Below are 21,040 nucleotides of genomic sequence, written 5' to 3' on the forward strand. Positions count from 1 at the left end.
TTCAGCTTTAGGAAGGAGACAACTGCAAACCACTTCTCAAAAATTTATCAAGAAAACCAGGGACTACTAATTCAAACAGTTGCCAGGACTCGACACTGGGTTGTAAATATATCGCATTCTACAATGATTTATTAAATACTGTAAAGCCCAGTTTAATAAGGATGCATTTTGATTATGCTGTCATTAAACTCATTGAAATCACAGGGGACAGTTATTAACACAAAGGGAGAGATGCAGCAACAGCTGGCTTCCCTAGGTCTCTGAGAGGCAGCCAGTCCACATCTGAGGGAGCTGGCACTGCTCTCTCTCTCTCTTGGTTGGAGCCCTACAGCTGCTTACTTATTAGTACTTAGGTTGGAGCCTGCCATTAGCTAGGATGAGGTGCTGAGGAGCAGGAAGTAAAGAAATAATAAAAAAAACTTTCCCTGGCCTTTCCTACTAGCATCCACCTCTGAGGCAGAGGGGGTTTAAGCAAGCTCGTCCAAGGAAAGGCCCAGAGCCAGGGTGCCACGAGTCACGCAATCTCCAGCTGGGGCCCTTTGGAAAGCTATCGGCCGCCGCCGCCGCCTTCTTTGCCCTTGGCCAACTGAGCCCGACTCCCCATCTTCCCATCTGCCTGGGACTCCCGCCCTTTTCCCTCGCCCTCGGCATTTATCCGATGTCCGCACAGGTGTCAGCGATTGGGTAGAATATGCAAATGCGCCGGTGACGTCACGCAGAGCTGGTCCAGACAGCAGAAATAGGGCAGGAATTCAGCAAAGCAGCATTTACACACCTCTTCGCGCCTGGATTGCGACTGAAGCTGCCGCTGCCTCGTCTTTCTTTTCCGCCTTTTTTTTGTTTTTGTTTTTTGTTTCGCTTTTCTTCCTTCCTTCTCTCTCTCCCCCTCCCTTCCATCCCTTCTCCCCTCCTCCTCCTCTCAATTCAGGCCACTACCACCCCTTCATGATCTCCCCTCGCCGCCCTTCCCAGCGCTCCCGCAGGCTTCGCGTTGCTTTCCTCGAGGACGTTTTTCTTTCGAGAGCAAAAGCGCCCCCAACTCTGACGTCTCCTTCCCTTCAGTCGCGCCGGGCTCTTTTCGCTGGAGGTGCGCCTGCCGTTCTCGGGCTACTCCAGGTAAACCTTCATCTCTAGCGCTGGTGGGAGGAAGCTGGGCGAGAGCAAACACGCTTGCTGTTCTCCCCCCTCGCCGCCCACCAGGGGAAGGAACGACCTAAGTGATGCGCTCATCTCCACTACCCCGTCCGCCCGCATAAACGGAGCAATTCGGGGGGTTGGGTGGCTGGGTGGGGGATGCTCTGCTCTCCTGTCCCCCCTTTTTTTTTGCGGAGGAGGGAAGAGCTCTGCACGCGAGACTTTCCAACTTAGGAGGCAGTTAAAGCTGCGCTCTCGGAATGCAGCGGGCGGCGGGTTGGGGGATTAGGTGTGAGTGTGTGTGTACACGCGAGGTGGCGGGGGGAGAGGAGGAATCCAGCGAGCAAAAAAGAGAGGGGCAAGCTGCGGGAGGAAAGAGTTGGCCCTAAAAGCAGAAGCCACAAGCTCCGGTGGGAGCTCGCTCTCCCTTTCCCACTTGCTGGGAAGGTAGGTGGATAGCTGGATCGGGGAGGGAGAGAAGGAAGAGGCCCCTGGCGCGGAAAGTCTCTTGCTGTATAGAAGAGCTGCAATTTCGAAACCCATTTATCTGGGCGCTTTTGCTTTGGGGAGGCGGGGGAGGCTGGTTGGAGAACTTTGAATTGAATGCGTAGCTTGAGTCCCGCGATTGCGCATTGCCAATGGCCCGTGGAAGAGACTCCAGGAATCGGAGCGGCAGGCTTGGCCGAGCGCTAGTTTGAGGAGAGAGAGAGAGAGAAGAAAGAGAGAGATGCTCTCCTTTAGGACGACCGGGGGTGGGGGTGAAGGATGGGGAGATGCTCGGCTCGCTTTTCGTTTCCAGTCCTGCCCTCTCCGTTAGAGACCTCCCTCGGAGTGGGAGAAGGGAAGCTTTTCCTGTCCCACGATTAACGTGGCGGGTTCTCGGCCGCCCAATTGTCAGAAGCAGCCCAGGTTGTCCTGCGGTGGGAACCCGGAGCCTTTGGGTAGTAGGATCTGTGAGCTTATATAAATGCCTGTCCATCGCATTGCGCCCCAGTTATGTAAATATGAGAAAGGAAGTTAAAAAACAGTGAGCCAAAGAAAATGCAAACGTGAAATAAAATGTAGTGAATATACCAGTAGTTAGTTGTACTGGCAGCAGTCCCTATACCCCACCACTCTTTTCTTTCTTTGCAAATCAGCTATGCTTTTCACCATTTCCATGCTCTGCTTTTCTATACCCAGCCTGTACTTTTCTCACTTTCTGATGGTCCCATCCATTGCATCCAGCCACAACTTTCTCCGACTCCTTGCTCTCCTCAGTTTCGTATATTTGATTTGCAATTCCATCCTCGGGCATACATCTTTTGTACGTTCAGGTCACATTTTTTTTATACTTCCATTGATTCTTGACCTTATCTAGATTACCACAAAACACATTTAAGTATTCCATTCCCAATGCATTCAACTTGTATGTTTCTCTTAATATACCCAATTCTCACATGTAACAAGAGAAGCATAAGTTTTATTGCATATGAAATCATACTGGCTTCTTACAACAAATGCCCCCCCCTTTTTTTTTTTTGGCAACAGACTCTAACTAGCAGCATTTATTTAAAAAATGTTTCCGTTTTCTCTCTTTGGTGACCATTATACCAAGGTATAACAAATTCATCTATCTAAATAAAATACTAGTTTTTTGACATTTATGTATTATCTTTCACTTATTCACTCTATTTTCCTTGTCAATACTGTATATTGTTGGCTGTGACATGAATTTCAGAAGCTTTGTCCCTGTTGTATCACATGTTGCATCATATAACCTATGGGAAATTCACTGCAAAACATTTGGATTCTCAGCCAACAATCTCAATATATACTTTATTCAATATACAAACCAATCCACCTTTAACATTGTTACAAACATTAGTTTTACATTTGTTCATAAATACATTACATAAGCAAAGGGTACATCTTACATTTTTAATTTCCTGCTAATTTACTATGTATTCTATTAATTTTCTTGCAGGTTTTCCCATCTGGTCCTCTTATATTAACCTTCAATTCAATATTAGCACAAAACATTTTGTAACTTAAACTTTTTCATCATGCATCTTTTCTAAACTAACAACTAGAGTCATCTTTCCTATTTTTAGACATTTTCCCAATGACTTTTTAGCCATTCCTCCCATTTTCTGCCTATTCTCTTTCCAATGTATAGTTTCATTGCTCTTCCCAGCTTTGGCTCATTGTCTTTTTAACTGTCTTTTTCAATCAGAATTCTGCCAAATGCCTTCCCAGATACAGTTAATGAACAATTACCCTTGAAGTTTCTGCCATCTGCAACACATTTGTAAAGGGATATATTCTTCCAATGAGGCACATATGTGATCTTCATATCCTTATTTTTCCATAATCCAGTTAGGTCCATCTTTTAACAGGTCTCCAATTATACCATCTACACCTGTAGCCTTACTTAATTTTTTTTTCAAGTAGCTTTTAGTTCCCTTCTTTTCCCTTGAATGCTTATATTCTATAATGTGTTGCTAATGTGTAGCAGTTGTTTTAATTCCACTTGTTGACATGTTGCTATAATGTCTATATAAATCTGTAAAATACTCTGTCCTGTTGTGTTGGCTTCATTTTGGATTATTTCATGCAGTTTTTGATTCCATTTATTCTTCTGGAGGCTTCTTGTTTAGTTCTTTTCATTCAGTCCAAAACGAGTACTTATTCCCCAAAATATTATATGCATTTTTCTGTTCTTAAAATCTCATTCATTATAACTCCAATTCATCCATTTTAACTCTGATTAGTTCATGGCGTTGCAAATTCTTAGTGGTTTCCATATATTTCCTTTTCTAAAATATACTTCATTAAATTTTTTCAAAAATTAAAAAACCGAAGAAAAGGAAAAAGAAAAATGGGGAAGGAGAAAGTGCAAAGGAATAAAGAAAAAAACAGAGTAACTTCCAACTTTCTTCAGTACAGTTACAAATATAAAATGCATTAACTTTTTGGTCTAAATTCAATATTACATTGTATTTCTGTAATCACAAGCCATTATAATAATCAAATCCAAAAATTAATAAAGCACTTCTTTCAGTTTCTAGCACAAAGTCCCGAAATGGTTTCTGAGTAAAAACAAAGCTGGTCAAAGTCCTTTAATAAAAGTAGTTAATTTCACCATCTCAGTGAGTGCCATTAACTTCACCATCCATTTTTCCTTTGTAGGAAGCTGTAAGTCTTTCCATATCTGCATACAAAAGTCTCATTACATTTATCATACAGAACAGTGGTTCCCAACCTTTTTTTTCGCCCCGCACCCCTAAAGAAATTTCACTCAAACCTCGCACCCCCTGAAATAAATAATAAATAAAAATGCCAACATATAGCCAATATCCTATTATTTACCTGGACTTTTCTCGCACCCCCTGGAATATGGTCTCGCACCCCCAGGGGGTGTGAGCACCCCAGGTTGGGAACCCCCTGATATAGAAGAACAAGACTCATTTTGTTTTCTTCAACTGCTTATTCATCAAATTCATATATTTCCATTCATTCATTCATGGAGATAAATCTGCATTTTTCTTATATTCCATTCCTTCAGTTTTATTTTTATTCTGATTTCTTTTGCTTGTATGTCCATTTTCCCTGAAGCCAACCTTGATGCTACCCAAAAATGATTTGTCCTACAGTTACAATTATTTATCTCTTTTGTACTCCAGACTAATTATCCCAGTCTTTCATCATAAGTACATCAGTTATGAATTTTGGATTCATTCCTTTGATAGGTGCTTGTTTGAAGAAATTTATATCTAAACTACATATTTGAAACAATGTTTTTCTGAAAGAGACTCACCTGTCTAATTTAATCTTGCATTTTCAAATTACTCAATCCTTTTTTGCTTCTTTTTTGTCACCTAGCTAGATTATTTACTGTCACATCATATTCATTCAAAACATTGCACTATTTTTCCCAATGGTTATCACAGAAACCCATGTTCATGGTTTTGGTTTGGCATATATGTATAAAATAGCTATAGCAACCATCTAGAGACTTTAATGTGTGATTATATAATATTGCAGGTTATACAGAGTACAAAAGACTTGATGCAGTATAGAGAAGTTCTAAAATATTTCAAATTCTCACTTCCCTTTCAAGTTCTCCTTTTTATTATTAAAAAATTATGTAAGAGCCAAGTTTCAAATGATGCAGTCTGTGTGATTTATAGTATCAGAGACTAAATACCATAGGGTTCAGAAGAAACTTATTTCTAAGTAAAAGCATATTGAAATATACTTTTTCCCCTTTTTAAAATGTTGGTAGACATTATATAACAAGTCACTATGAAATCTCTCTGATGTGTTGTCATGTAAGACATCTTGGTATTCATGGTAAACTTGTTTCTTGTCCTACTAGGTTACTTGGAACTTTTATAGCAAAGATGAGCTGTCCATCACTTGTAGTTCTGAAATCCTTGGAATTGCTGCTCTGATTTTCTCTTTATTTTGCCCCTAGGTGTCGCCTGTGCTGAATTTAAAATTCTGGAGAAAATGTTGCTTTATATTTTTATATATGTACGTGTGTGTGTGTGTGTGTGTGTGTGTGTGTACATACATACATACATACACACACACATACATACATACATACATAATCTCAAGTTGAATAGCAAGGATAGACACCTTTCAGTGTTTGTCTTGCCTTCCTTCTATTAGCATATTTTTTCTATTTTGCACTGATCATTTTAGACATGCTTAGTAATGAATATACTGTTTAAAATCTTACAGGTATTCATAGGGAAATCAGAAAGATAGCAGGACTTCCTTTTAGAGGAATACCATGGCTTATTTTTTTAATGGATACCTTGAAAAGATAGTCATATTATGTTCTACTGCCATGTATTTAATGAATCATGATAATAACTAACATTCATGTGAGAAAGCAGCTGATTGAAGTTTATGGCCTTGAAGTGTCAATTTTGCTTAAAACTGCATCTGAAAAAAGTCTTCTAAAATCCCTTTCACCATATTTTGTAAATAATTAATAGAACTATTACAAAGATTAACATTTGTAATTAGAGCAGATGAGATAAGATCATATGAGAATAACATTGAGTCAATTAATAGTCTAAAAAGCCTGATGAAACTTAAAAGGAAAAAAATTGGCTGCATTAATATATTAATAATTACTGTAACTTTTAAATATAATACATGTATTCTAAAGAAACTTGCCAGAAGAGATTGCTTCACAGATGGTGCACATGAAAACACTTCCTATAAATTACATTCCCTAAATTCAAAGGGCATCCAGAGAAAATGATTCAAATAGGAGATCATTTTATGTAATTATTATTTTTAGACAGATGTAGTATCTTCTAGAAGTGATTAAACATTACTTCTTTGTAATATGCTGCATTACGTTTTAGATCTGATGCTCAGTCCTAATATATCAGAAATGAGTGCATCAGTATGGTGAAATTCACATCTCTCAACTACCTCATTTTCTAATCTCTATTCTATTTTCTGTTCTTGGAAAGCATTTTATTTTCATTATAAATTGAGTATGGCTTATAGCTTTTTCTTCATAATTCTGGGAAGGCAAATCATGGATTTTTGTGCTAATATTTTCTTTTCCTTTGTCTTTTGCTATCTGTCCTGATCCATTAAGGAGATCATAAAGGTTCTTGCTGGTCCAACTAGTTGTAACCAGTGATTTTTCTAGCAGTTTTAAAATATGAAATGATTCAAAACAGTTTGCTCAAAACTGTCATGATGGCATCCATACCATAGTGTTGAAGAAAGTTTTATTAAACGAAAGCTGCAGTTTTTAAAAGCAAGATTAGTTTGACCTTTTAAAGTAAGTCATTCCAAAACTTTTCTGTAATACAGTTTTAATATAATTAGAACAGATTCTATGGACCCCCAAATTTGGGCAGTGAAAAGAAAAGCAAAAGTTAAAATGCAAAAATTAGGAGCTTTTATTGCTTCAAGGTCACTTTAATTATGCAAAATTATAAGGAAGAAATTATGAGGAACTATAATAAGTTCTGGCACAGAAATTATACAACTCCCATTGAATGCATAAATAAATGTTTTTTTTTATTTCTTCAAAAGCTTTCCCTATGGCAAGCAAAGCCATGATTTGTGATCTTCTAGTTATCTGGTTCTACTGACCATTTGTAAGTACAATAATAGCTGAAATGGAAAACACACTTATACTGTAGAAGGGAAAGCTTATTGTATTTCTGTTCTCCTAGCATATCCCTGAAGTATTTTTTTCATGGTTTCAAGAAACCAACAGTCTGCTCTTAAATAGGTAAAATAGAAAACATGAATTGGACTGTTACAGGACAACTGAATCAAAATTTGTCATAAGAAAGAAAAATGGATTTTTTTTTCTTCTGTTCCATTTAGTTTGCTAGAAGTTATTAAAGGTTACACCACCTGATCTACTGTACTTTTGTGCCAGCATGAAATATGCCTTCCTAATCTCTATAGTCTGGTTTGGCTGTAGTGTAACTCACTCAATTCCTTTTAAGTTTTCTCTCCCTCTTTTTTTTTTTTCCTTTTCATACTACCACTGATGATTTTTCAACAATTTAATACAGTTCAAATAACTTCACTGTTACAGTTCAGATGGCATGAAGTTTATAATTTTGTATTTAAATGTGAATTTATATTTCTTTAATAATGCGGTGACTCAGTGGCTAAGATGCTGAGCTTGTTGATCAGTAAGGTCGGAAGTTCAGCAGTTCGAACCCTAGCACCATTTAATGGAGTGAGCTCCCGTTACTTGTCCCAGATTCTGCCAACCTAGCAATTCGAAAGCATGTAAAAATGCAAGTATAAAAATAGGGACCACTTTGGTGGGAAGGTAATAGCGTTCTGTGCGCCTTCGACATTTAGTCCTGACAGCCACATGACCACGGAGATTCTTCGGACAGCGCTGGCTCTTTGTAACGGAGATGAGCACCGTCCCCTAGAGTCAGGAACAACTAGTACATATGTGCAAGGGGAACCTTTATCTTTAATAACATATATGGGTTTTTTCACTTGATTTTATACTGTTTATCTTTCCACTTAATTCTTAGCTATAATTCAGGACAGAGAGGGGATAAAACTTAATTTATTAATTTTTTTTTCTGTACTCAAATATAACACATTGAGACTAGGTGCAGTTAAGGCATCTCATCAAAATTGAAGAGATTAATCTGAGATTATATAGATAATTAAGTGCAGAACTAATGGTATTTTATAAAACCAACAGGCAGTAAAATTATTTTTGAAATTACCCAGCAATACAGCTGCTGCAGCAAAATGGCTTTTAGAAAATGTGCCACAGGCTGACTGTTTTTATGAAAAATATAAAGAAACTATTTACTAGAATGGTAGATCATGGAAGGGATATTTGAGGCATCAAATTCAATGTAAGGATCTACATTATAACATGCCTTTCATTTAAATGCATCCAGTGAAGGAATGTGTATCATCATGCATGAAAATTGTTTCTTTTATCCAACCGCTTTTACTGATAATAAGTTTCTTCTAAGATAGAAGTATCTACAGAATGTTAGCAGTGTCGCACCACAAGCTCTGACTCTTTGGCGCATAGGTATGATGCAGATAGAAAGGGGGTGTGGGCTTGCATTACAGTGGCATGATAATGGCTTGCTTTCCTCATTCTGTCTTTTCTATTCCGTGACTGCTGCCAATCCAATATTTAACTGGAATTTGCCTGCCTGTAAGTTAAATCCCTTAATCTCTATCTGGCATTTGGGATAAGTCAAAAACATATCTTCATCTTCTGCTGTGTAATGTCTTTTCAGGTCTTTGAAAACATTGTTTATATAGACATTAAAACTGTTGCTCTTTCTTTATATAGTAAAAATTAAAAAAATATTTTTAAAAAAGAAAACTCTATTTTGTATGAACACACACACGCACACACAATATAGGTAGTCCTTGGCCTACAACACTTCAGTTAGTGACCATTCAAAGTTACAGCGGCACTGAAAAGGGTGACAAATGACCATTTTTCACACTTACGATCATTTCAGCATCCCCATGGTCACACATTTTACATTTGGCTGCTTGACACCTGGCTCACATTTATGATGGTTGCAGTGTTCCGGAATCATGCAACCATTTTGCAATCTTCTGACCAGCAAAGTCAAAGTGGAAACCGGATTTATTTAACCACCACGTTACTAATTTAACAACTGCAGGGATTTACTTAACAAATGTTGCAAGAAAAGTCATAAAATGGGGCAAAACTCACTAAACAAATTTCTCACTTAGCAATATAAATTTTGGGCTCAATTGGGTTTGTAAGATGAGAACTACCTGTAAAACCTCAATTCCTTGTGTTTCTTGCAAAAGGGTTTAGTTTCTTATTCCAATCAACCACTTCATCCTTCTTAAAACTATATCAAATAATGAAACTTTTTAAAGTATGACCCCATACAGCTGCGTATGATATTAAGATAAGGTCTTACCCATATAAGGTAATGTAGAACCTTTGATGCCTTTTCTTTTCTTTCTGCATCACACTGGTGACTCATGCTTGTTGTGTCATTAGCTACTATTCTGAAATCTTTTTCATAAATATTATTACTGGGTTAGGTATTCTTATTGTATATCTCTACCAAAATAAGAATTGAATATGCTTTTATATTTTCTTTATTATCTGTTAGCATTTGGCATCATTAAGCAGCTGATATATTGATGGTCATTTTGTTTAAAGCAGCCCTTTTTGTTTTTCTTTTTGCTGAACTATCCTACAATTCTGGTATGCTCATCTGTACTTTCTGTGGGTCACTGTCCCTCTTTCTATCTCTGGACAGTCTCTCTCTCTCTCTCTCTCTCTCTCTCTCTCTCTCTCTCTGTCTCTGTCTCTGTCTCTGTCTCTGTCTTTGTCTTTGTAAAAGATTTTTGCAATCCCATTAACAATTTCTTTTATTTTTTCACTGTTGGCAATTGTGGCTTTTGGGTTTTTTAAAGAAACTTTCTTTCACTTTGAACTCTCTCTTCTCCTTCCATGAACTCTTTATTCTGAATTTGCTAAAATTCTCTTTCTTTGAAGTCCAAGATACGTGTTTGATTATATTGCGTTGGCTACATTGCTTTTGTATTAAAATCTTGAAATAACTCCAGTGTTACATGGTTTTTTTTCTTCCTCCCACCCCTCAGCCCAGTTTTTCTGCTATTCCCACTTCCCCATAAGAAATTTTTGCCTATGGATTAGTTTCAGGTTAGAAAGAGTCAGGGATAGCTGATCTTTCTCCACCCATGAAGAAGAAAATTGTCAGCAAGTCAGGGCAATAATTTATTGAAAAAATCATCCTTGGCAGTGTGTCTCCAACAGATATCAAGGCAATTAAAGTCCCCCATCAGTACTATTTCATGCCTATATGAAAGAACCACAATTTGCTTTAGGAAAGCATGAGCTATATATTTTATTTCATTGGGCAACATACCAACAACACCGTTTTTTTTAAAAAAAAATCTGTCCTCTATTTTAATTCAGATGCACTCTCTTAATGCCTATCCCATTCACTGGAATGCATGGTGGATATTTTTAACCTATTGTGGGACATATCCTTTCCTGTTTATTTATTAATCACGTTTATATGTCTGTCAATCTTACACAATGTGACTCTGGGCAGAAACTACTTTATTTTTTTTTAACAAATTGTATTTTTCACTTACTATATTTCAAAAAATTAAGTTCTATTTACATTGATTCTGTAAAATCACTATTTCAAAATAATTGAGAACAAATATTCTGATTTTTATTTTGTAAAAGTACGCATCTGCTAAAAAAAAAGGGCAGTGATATATTATAAATAGTAAGAAACAGTATTAAAAATAAAGATACAATAACTCCCTTATATAAATCAATAGTAAAACTGTATCTGGAATCTGGTGTACAGTCCTGAACTTTTTTTTTAAGGGATATAGTGGAGCTAGATAAGATCCAGAGAAGGGCAATTAAGATCATCAAGGGGCTGGAGCAATTTCCTGGACTTCTGGGGAAGAAATGATAATCTGAAGATGGTTCTGCGATAATCAAAGCCAATGATTGTAGTAGAATGAAGAGAAGACAGTCTCTTTGTAATTCCTCTCTTTACAAGGAGATGACTTGAAAGAAAGTGCTCCAGAGAGTTGCTGGTCATGAGAAGACTGCAAGACAGCAGTTTCTGGTGGGTTAAATGCTCTGGGAGCTGAGGGAATAGCCATCTTTTTGCTCAAATCATGGCCAGCATTTTCTAAAGGACACTGGCTTCACATATTTCCTTTTCTAATCGCTTTGGGAAATTGCTTGTTAACTGCTTTTTACCCCTTTACTTTATTGTTTTATTTTTTGTTTTTGTTTCTATTTTTCCTGTTCTGTACTTTTTATTAGTTCCTTTTGTAATACTTTTTATTGTGGCAATCTTAATTTTTAATAAAATTATTAAAATCCCATGAGGAAAAGTTGCAATATTTGGGCCTTTTTAGTTTAGAAAAGAGAAGAATGAGAAGGGACAGGATTGAAGTATGCAGAATTATGCATGGCAGTTTGACTACTCTGAAAGCCATTTGCTGGGAGACGAATAAGCTTCCTTGTGCAGTTGGTTGGCCACCATGAGAAGAGATGGGTAGAGTAGATGGGTCATCTGTCTGGTCTAGCAAGGCACTGCTTATAGTGTTATGATTTTAAAAGCTGACTCTTGTTAACACTATGCATCTATTCATGTTTTTTGTACTTTCCCTATAGAATAAAATGAAACTGATTCTCATACTAGTTCCATAGCAGAACACCATCAAAAATATCTTTTTAAAAAATAAATGCCTTTAATCTTTCTTACAAAATCCTCAATTTTGAATAATAGTTGACGGCTTGTTTTCCTGTATTATGAAAAAAAAAATCAAGACTAAACTCACTTCTGTATCAGACTGTTAAAATATTCCTCTTAGAAGCATTTTACAAAGAGTGGATCTTGCAATTGTATCTTAGGCATAGGAGAGAAGAAACGTAGTTGGTTCCAGGGCATGCATTTTAGTATAAGCTTAATACAAAATTAATACATGAAATGAAGTCATGTATTATTCCCATTTCCTCCAGAAGTACAAAGTACATATTCTCCTCCCATTTTTAATCTAACAACCCTGTCTAATAAACAGGGTGGAAAGAAATCTGGTGAGTTTTGGTGGTTAAGGGCAGAGTTTAACCTGAGTTTCGATTGAATTAGCCCAGGACTTTAACTACTACATTATACTGGCATAGTGTTTAGAATGAAATAACGAATTAAGTGTGGATAATTTAATACAAGTAGTAGAGGTACTCTAATGGTTAATGGAGTGGAATAAAATTTGAGAAACCCCCCTCCCCCCCACCAATCATCGGAAGACTACGGACTAGTCACTTTCTCCCACCTCAGCCTGACCTACTTCAAATAGAAGGAGGAAGCAGTTTATATGCTTTTCTCTTGAATGAAAGGCAGGATATAAACCATATAATATTTATTTTAAAATGATAATGGAATGTAGATTACTTACAAATTGGCAGTGGGAGAGATAACTACTATATATTACATATTTATGTAATATATGTATCTATTATGTATGTATCTTATGGATTTTTTTTCGATCAGATGTAGCCCAAGAATTCTGTGCAAACCAAAAGACTGCATGCCTCACCAAGACAGAGCTTACACTATTTCTATAATTAACAATTGGGATTGCAATTGGCTAAGTACCTAGGAAAAACAGGGAACTAGCTATATTTTAAAAAATTAAGTAGCACATAACTGAAATAAAGAACTAAAATAATGATGTCTTACGATCCACCCATGCCATGCAGGTCATACAATTTACTATAAAAACACCAAAAAATAAAATAAAATCACACAAACAGCAGAAAAGCCAAAGAATTCCTGGAAGCCTGGCACTCAAATAAATGAGTTACCAACCAATCAATAGAACTGGATACATTCTACAACCTAGCCAGTTACCTGATTCAGGCCACACACAGCAAGCAGATGAGGTTATTCAATCAAAGTAGTAACAACAGTCACAGCAATCAATTAATCAGCAACTTCCAGGAAAATTCCAATCATTCCCCCACCTCAACCCGACCCCTCATGTTCCAAACTTAACATGTCTACAAACACTAAAAGGCAATCCCCATTTTTGAACTGTTGTGCTGAGGAAATCTTCATAGGATCAGGGCAGAATCTATGATAATCTCACTATTGATCTCCCAAAGACCAGGCAATCCAACTACTTAGTATGAATATTGTATCTCTGTGGAGACCTGAAGGATCTATGGACCTGGCATAGGGCAGCGGTACCACTATCTGTCAGGGCAAGCTGGTTTTGTAGGAATAGAGATAAATAGCTTGTAAACATCAATGATGTTTCTAAAAAAAATAATCAAGAAAAATGGTACTTAAGTTATCAATGCATGCTTGAACAATGAACGCAAAATGATTTTGTATTCAATTGCAGTTATTTACTGTATTTACTCTTGCCTATGTTGTAGGTGTACTTATGAATGTTGATCAGAATTTGGTTAAAGTATTAAATGTTTGTAAGCTGATTTTCTAAACAAGTTTCTCAGGGAGCCTTGCCAAATTTTGAAAATATATATTTTTTTTCTGAAAGGGATTAAAATTATAGGTAAAGACAATAGAAATATATTGCATAAAGGACTATTAGTACAAAATTAAATATTAGGGCAATATACTAAAATAGGGGTGTCAAACTAAAGGCCCACAGGCTGAATCCAGCCTGTGGTATGCTTAGATCTGGCCCACGGGGCTGTGCTGGAAACAGGGTCAACCAGCGGTGCTTCTGCCATAGAAAACAGGCTCCCCGAGCTCTGTTTTTCAGCTGCAACAGCCTCCTGCAACTCTCTGCCAGTGAAAATGGAGCTTGGGAGGGCTGTTTCCTTTCCAGCTGCTCTATCACAGTTTCTTTGCCTGTTCCTGAAGCACCAATAGCGAAGCAGCAACACCAGAGACAGAGCCCTGTTCAGCCTGGCTGACTCACCAAGGCTGCCTATGCAGGACACCCGATCTGCTTTTGGAACACTGGGCAGCCATGTTGAATCTGAAGAAGCATGACATTGCATCCCCAAAGGCTGCCGGTCTCTGCATCAAAAGACTTTGCTGGGGAAAATGGAGGCCTGCAGAGGCGCAAGATCCTCTGCTCCAAAACCTTTTGCAAAGAGGATTGAAACTTTTGGGGTCACAATTTCATGCTACTTCAGGCCTCCATTCTCTGCGACAAAACTTTTACAAAGGTCTGTGGAGACCCAGTAGAGCAGGATAAATGGGGGAAGTAATTGTGGGGACACCAGGGGAGCATGAGGAAACTCAGTGGGTTAAGAGAGGCTTTGAGTAGTCTGAAGCACGTGGCCTGTTCCAGCATTGGGCCCCCTGGTCTCCCCCACCTGAGATAATTCAAGTGCACTTAACAATGCAGGGGAAAGTCACGGCAAATGAATATGATCCAATTAATGAATCCTCAAGTTAAGAATTGGCGGGCTCTATTACATTAGTAACTTGAGGATTATCTGTATAGAGAACATGGCTGCTGCTGCAATAAGTGTTTAGCATTTGCAGAGCTAAATGTGTATTAGAAACCGTACAGAGAAAAAAAGATAACTGATCAGAAGTGACAAATTAAAAGAGAAAAATAACAGATAGCTTACTGAATTTTTGTCTAAAACGTTTATAGTAAAAGTAGAAGTGGGGAGGGAGAAAAGTTCAGTTACCTAGGAGAAGAATAGTGAAATATACTATTAGCAATCTTCTCTTATGTACTAATGCATTTTCAGAAAGGTGCCTGACCATTCTATAAATTAGTATAAATATTTGTGTATATAAATTGACCTGTTTAACAGTGTAATTAATCCCATTTGCAGTTTAGTCTATTACTGCTTCGTACATGATGCTTATATGTTGTTATGATCTTTAATATAAGAATAGTCCTTGTCTTAATGACCACAACTGAGCTGAAAATTTCTGTGGGTAAGCAAGACAGTTGTTAAGTGAATTTTGCCTCATTTTATGGCTTTTCATGTTAAGTGAATCACTGCATTTGTAAAGTTAGTAACATGGTTGTTAAGTGAATCTGGATTCCCCATTGGCTTTGCTTGTTGGAAGGTCCCAAAAAGTGATTAAATGACCTTGGGACATGTTAACTGTCATAAATAAGAGTCAGTTGAATTTTGATCAATGTGAACATGGGAAGGTTGAAATGGTTGTAAGCATGAAAAATGGAGGTTGTAAGTGTGAAAAATGGTCATAAGTCACTTTTCCAGTGCTGTTGTGACTTCGAATGGTCACTAAAAGAACTGTTGTAAGTTGAGGACTAACCATACAGTCATTTTAATTACCGTATTTATCGGCGTATAACACGCACTTTTTTCCCCCTGAAAATAGGGGGCAAATGATGTATGCGTGTTATACGCCGATATAATGTTAAGAAGCCTTCGGTGAATGCTGCTGGGATCGGGGATCAAGGACACAAATGAAAGAAGGGGAGGGAGGAAGCAACCGAAGCCTGTCCTTCTCTCTGGGTCAGCTCTCTCAGTCGCTCTCTCGCTCCTCCACCAGCACAGGAAGAAACTGCTTCAAAGAAGCGGGGCTTTCCTGTCGCCGCAGCTTCCCTGAAGCGCCCGTTTCTCCCCACCCCACCCCGTCCGCCCGCCCGCCCGCCCGCAGTGCTCCGTTCTGCCTGCCTGCCTGCCTTCGTTAATGGTTGAATCGGAACAGCTTCGGCTGAGTAAAAGAGGCGAATAGTTATTATTCTCAGCCGAAGCTGCTCCCAAACAACCAGAAACTAAGGCAGGCAGGCAGGCAGGCAGAATGGGACACTGTGGATTGAAGCGCGCGCTGGGTGGGAGTGGGGGTGAAACGGGCGCTCGGAATAGCTGCGGCGACAGGAAAAGCTCCCCTCCCCGCTTCTTTGAAGCATTTTCTTCCTTGGATGGTGGAGCAGCGAGAGAGCGAAGCCTCCTTCTCTTCTCTTCCCCCCCCCCCCGGTCCTTGCAAAAATTTTCTGCTTGAAACCGGTCCCTGGTACAAAAAAGGTTGGGGACCACTGATTTACCTTATAAGTGGTAATAATATTAATTAAAAAAAAGTTCTGAGCTACCCTTATTTTGCTTCAAAGTTTTTATTTAGAAATTTAATTTTTTTTCCTGAAATTTCCCTCTTAAAATGAAGATGCGTGTTATACGCCTGTGCGTGTTATACGCCGATAAATATGGTACAACGGAGGCATGCATGCATCTGTAACTCGGAAGAGTTTTAAAAAGTTAGATGCTTGTGTTTATTTGGGTTTGGGAGTGGGTTTTTAAAATTCCTCTTCAAATTGTGCTCTCCAGCATTATAGCCAGGTAAGCAGAATAACTCAGATCTTTCAGGCTGGTAAGCAAAAGACATTAGCTGAGTCTACGTTCAGTAAAAATAAGAAAATAAATCAAGACTTTTATGTTTTTGAGTGACTATAATGAAACAATAGTCCTTCTGACACAAATGATTAAGTATTAAAAATGACCTTTGAAACAGAATGAATCTCTGTTCATTAGACTAGCAGTTCAATGACCCCTAAAACATTCATCACTCCAACCAAAAATGTAGTTACTTCTTAGAAAAATGCCTATCCCAATTCTGTAAATTTCTTCCAAGTACAATACACAGTCCTATCGGAAACCAAGGAACTGGAACCTGCCTACTGTTCTGAGATTAAATTTCTGATTGTTTTTTATGGATTGGGTTCTAGAGATCATTATTTCTTTATTCTTCAATATTGATATCATAGGTTTCCATAACATTTCCAAGGTGGTAAGAAATTACGGTGAAAAATGAATACATAACTATAAGGTGATTTTCAAAAACAGAGTGATGATTCTGGAGGAAGGTGATGATGGAAAATGTCATTCTGATCTTACGTATTACTGACAGTGTGATTATTTCAACAGATGTTATTTAAAAGATTCAACCTGTTAATAAAGCATTTGAATTTCGGTCTTGTAGAACATTCTCACAGTTTGAAACGTTGACAGTTGAATACTTTACTTCATGCCTCAAAAAAGCATTAGTATCCAAATTACCTCAAGCTTTATGCATTCTAAATATGCAAAAATTAATTATTTTTTAAAACACCAAATGTATGTGCCTGTAACATGTGATTATGATATATACCACTTGTTCTTCAGTGTTCATGTTTTCTCTCAGTGAAATGATTGTAAGAAAAATAGTGATAAAAGGAGACTTACACACACACACACACACACACACACACACACACACACACATATATTTTCTGAGGTTTTCGCGGGTATTTGTATGTGGATCTTTGGTTATTCGGGTTTTCTCCCGCGTAAAATTGGAAATATTTTGGCGATGTTTTGACGAAATCTCATTCGTCATCTTCAGGCTTGTGTCTTCGGCTTTGTGCTTCTTGGAGTAATGTGAGCTTGCAGCTGTTTTTTCTTTTATTTACATTACTCCAAACGTCGCCAAAATGCTTCCAATTTTATATATATATATATATATATATATATATATATATATATATATATATATATATATATATATATATATATATATATATATATATATATATATATGTGTTCGGCTTGTTCGGGTATTTTCCCACGTCATTGTAGTTCTTTTAAAGTTGTAGCAACGTTTCAGCAGAATCTTATCTGCCATCATCAGGCTTCTGATGGCAGATGAGATTCTGCTGAAACGCTACAACTTTAAAAGAACTACAATGACGTGGAAAATACCCGAACCAAGCCGAACACCATACATGTGGGTACCGCGAAAACTTAAGAAAACATATATATATATATATATATATATATATATATATATATATATATATATATATATATATATATATATATATATATATATATATATATATATATGTGTATTTATATGTATGGTATGCAGCTTTGTTCAGGTATTTTCCCACGTCATTATAGTTGTGCTTTTAAAGTTGTAGCAACGTTTTGGCAGAATCTCATCTGCCATTATCAGGCTTCTGTATAGTGTTCATCTGTGAGTCAGACTTTGACAGCCTTTTCTGTTTTAAATTTGGTGCTAGCCTATGCTGTGCCAGAATGGTTTTTTTCTTTATCCTGGAAGATGCCCCAAACTATACGGCCTCTCAAATATACACAAAGAAGGCATTCCTCTCAGACCCATAGTCAGCTCCAGAGGAGCACCACTACAAAACCTAGCTAAACACTTAGCAAAGCAGCTACAGCCCCATGCTGAAGCAGTAGCTTCACATGTACAAAACTCATACCACTTCTTGGAAATGATCAAAGATCTACACATGGAACAAGAAGATCTGCTTGTAAGTTTCGACGTGGTTTCACTATTCACTCAAGTCCTGATAAAAGAAACTCTTGAAATCATCAAAAATAAATACCAACTAGCTAAACACCTCATGGAACTAGCAGAACACTGCTTAACCAACACATATTTCATATACAAAGGACAAAGATACAAGCAAATTGAAGGAGCCCCTATGGGATCACCACTGTCACCCATCATTGCAAACCTGTTCATGGAAAAATTCGAATCCAGAGCCCTAGCTAATGCCACCCACAAACCCAAACTATGGTTAAGATACATCAATGACACATTTGTGATTTGGCCTCATGGAAAAGAAAACCTAAACAATTTACTAACACACCTAAACAGCGCATACCCCAAAATCAAGTTCACCATGGAAATGGAAACAAACAAAACAACTACCATTCCTAGATGTACTGATCTACAAAAAAACAGATGGCACACTAGGACACACCATATACCAGAAGAAAACACACACCAACCGCTACCTCAACGCCCAATCCCACCACCACCCAGCACAGATAAACTCCGTGGCCAAAACACTAATCACCAGAACCAAACGCCTGGCAGACAAGACACACATAAAGACTGAACTATGCACCCTGACTAAAGTACTGACAGCTAACGGCTTCCACAAAAGCAAACTCACTGGCTTGATCCACAAAAACACACTGAGACATAATGGAGACATAGAAGATGAACAGACCTATGGAACAGCTGTCCTGCCCTATATAAGAGGTACTACAAACAAAATCAGTAAGATACTACACAGGCATCACATCAAGACTGCCTTCAAAACAGACAGAAAAATAGCAGCCATCCTTAAAAACCCCAAAGATAAAATTGACCTGGAAAACCAAGGCATATGTGAAGTCCCCTGTGCATCATGCCCTGCCACATACATTGGACAGACCAATAGAAGAATAAGTACCCACCTGGATGAACACAAAAATGCAGTAAAAAAGCTGGAACACACTTCCTCACTAGTCCAACACATGAAAGCAACAGATCATAGCATCAACTTCAATGGCACCAAAACCCTAGCCACTATAGAAAACCCCAGCCACAGAATTATCAGAGAAGCCATAGAGATTGAAAAAAAGACCTGAAAGCATGAATAGAAGAGATGATTCCACCAGACTGTCAATTATTTGGAAGCCTGCACTCACAAACAAAAAAATCTCCACACCACAAGCCAGGCAAACACCTGGGCACAAACAGATCCCCCCTGATACTTCCAGCTCAAACACACCCCAACCAGGCACCCAGATGAAACCTAGCTTCCTAATAAATGATAGCCATCCATTTACTCGGAGCCAAGCTGCACTAAAGGCTTCCAATACAGGACCACAATGTTGCCAGCCAATCAAGACAAAAAAAGCCACAAAACAGACAGAAGATATTAGAAACACCAATCAAGCAGAACACAGCAAACTCCAAGACCAATAAACACAGACCAAGACTCCCAACCAATCAGGATGAAGAAAAAACCATTCTGGCACAGCAGTAGGCTAGCCCCAAATTTAAAACTGAAACAACTGTAAAAAGTCTGACTCACAGACGAACACAATACAGAAGCCTGATGATGGCAGATGAGATTCTGCCGAAACGTTGCTACAACTTTAAAAGCACAACTACAATGACGTGGGAAAATACCCGAACAAAGCTGAATGACATACATACATACATACATACATACATACATACATACATACATACATACATGTTTTCTGAGGTTTTCCCAGGTATTTGACCAGGTATGTATTGTGTCCGTCTGTGGGTCAGACTTTTACAGTGGTTTCAGATTTAAATTCGGGGCAGCCTATTGCTGTGCCAGAATGGTTTTTTCTTCATCCTGATTGGTTGGGAGTCTTGGTCTGTGTTTATTGGTCTCGGAGTTTGCTGTGTTCTGCTTGATGGGTGTCTCTGATATCTTCTGTCTGTTTTTTGGCTCTTTTGTATCTTGATTGGCTGGCAGCATTGTGTTACTTTAATGGAGGCCTTTGTGCAGCTTGGCTTCGGGTAAATGGACGGCTATCATTAGTTAGGAAGCTGGGTTTCATCTGGGTGCCTGGTTGGTTTGTGTTTGAGCTGGAGGTATCAGGGGGATCTGTTTGTGCCCAGGTGTTTGCCTGGCTTGTGGTGTGGAGATTTTTTGTTTGTGAGTGCAGGCTTCCAAATGATTGACAGCCTGGTGGAATCATCTCTTCTGTTCATGCTTTCTGGTCTTTTTTCAATCTCTATGGCTTCTCTGATGACTCTGTGGCTAGGGTTTTCCATAGTGGCCAGGGTTTTGGTGCCATTGAAGTTGATGCTATGACCTGTAGCTTCCATGTGTTGGACTAGTGAGGAAGTGTGTTCCAGCTTTTTGACTGCATTTTTGTGTTCATCCAGGCGGGTACTTATTCTTCTATTGGTCTGTCCAATGTATGTGGCCGGGCATGATGCACAGGGGACTTCGTATATGCCTTGGTTTTCCAGGTCAATTTTATCTTTGGGGTTGCTAAGGACTCACAAACAAAAAAATCTCCACACCACAAGCCAGGCAAACACCTGGGCACAAACAGATCCCCCCTGATACCTCCAGCTCAAAC

The 21,040-nt window shown here is 38.3% G+C and overlaps 1 protein-coding gene across 3 annotated transcripts in view; it reads left to right on the top strand.

The window, feature by feature from the left end:
- The first annotated feature begins 736 nt into the window (after nucleotides 1-736).
- Nucleotides 737-21,040, top strand: part of FSTL4 (follistatin like 4) — a 491,438-nt gene continuing 471,134 nt past the window's right edge. For 2 of the 3 annotated variants that reach the window (XM_087955317.1, XM_087955319.1), the window contains exon 1: nucleotides 737-1,116. The gene's annotated coding sequence lies outside the window, so the exon portion shown is untranslated. Of the gene's footprint in view, nucleotides 1,117-1,508; nucleotides 1,582-21,040 lie in introns of those variants that run through there. The other variant, XM_087955318.1, reaches the window with a different exon arrangement.

This window comes from Notechis scutatus, chromosome 2, assembly GCF_049901735.1.
Source record: "Notechis scutatus isolate UNSWTSFEM ecotype Mainland chromosome 2, rNotScu1.2, whole genome shotgun sequence".
In the NCBI taxonomy this organism is placed as follows: domain Eukaryota; kingdom Metazoa; phylum Chordata; class Lepidosauria; order Squamata; family Elapidae; genus Notechis; species Notechis scutatus.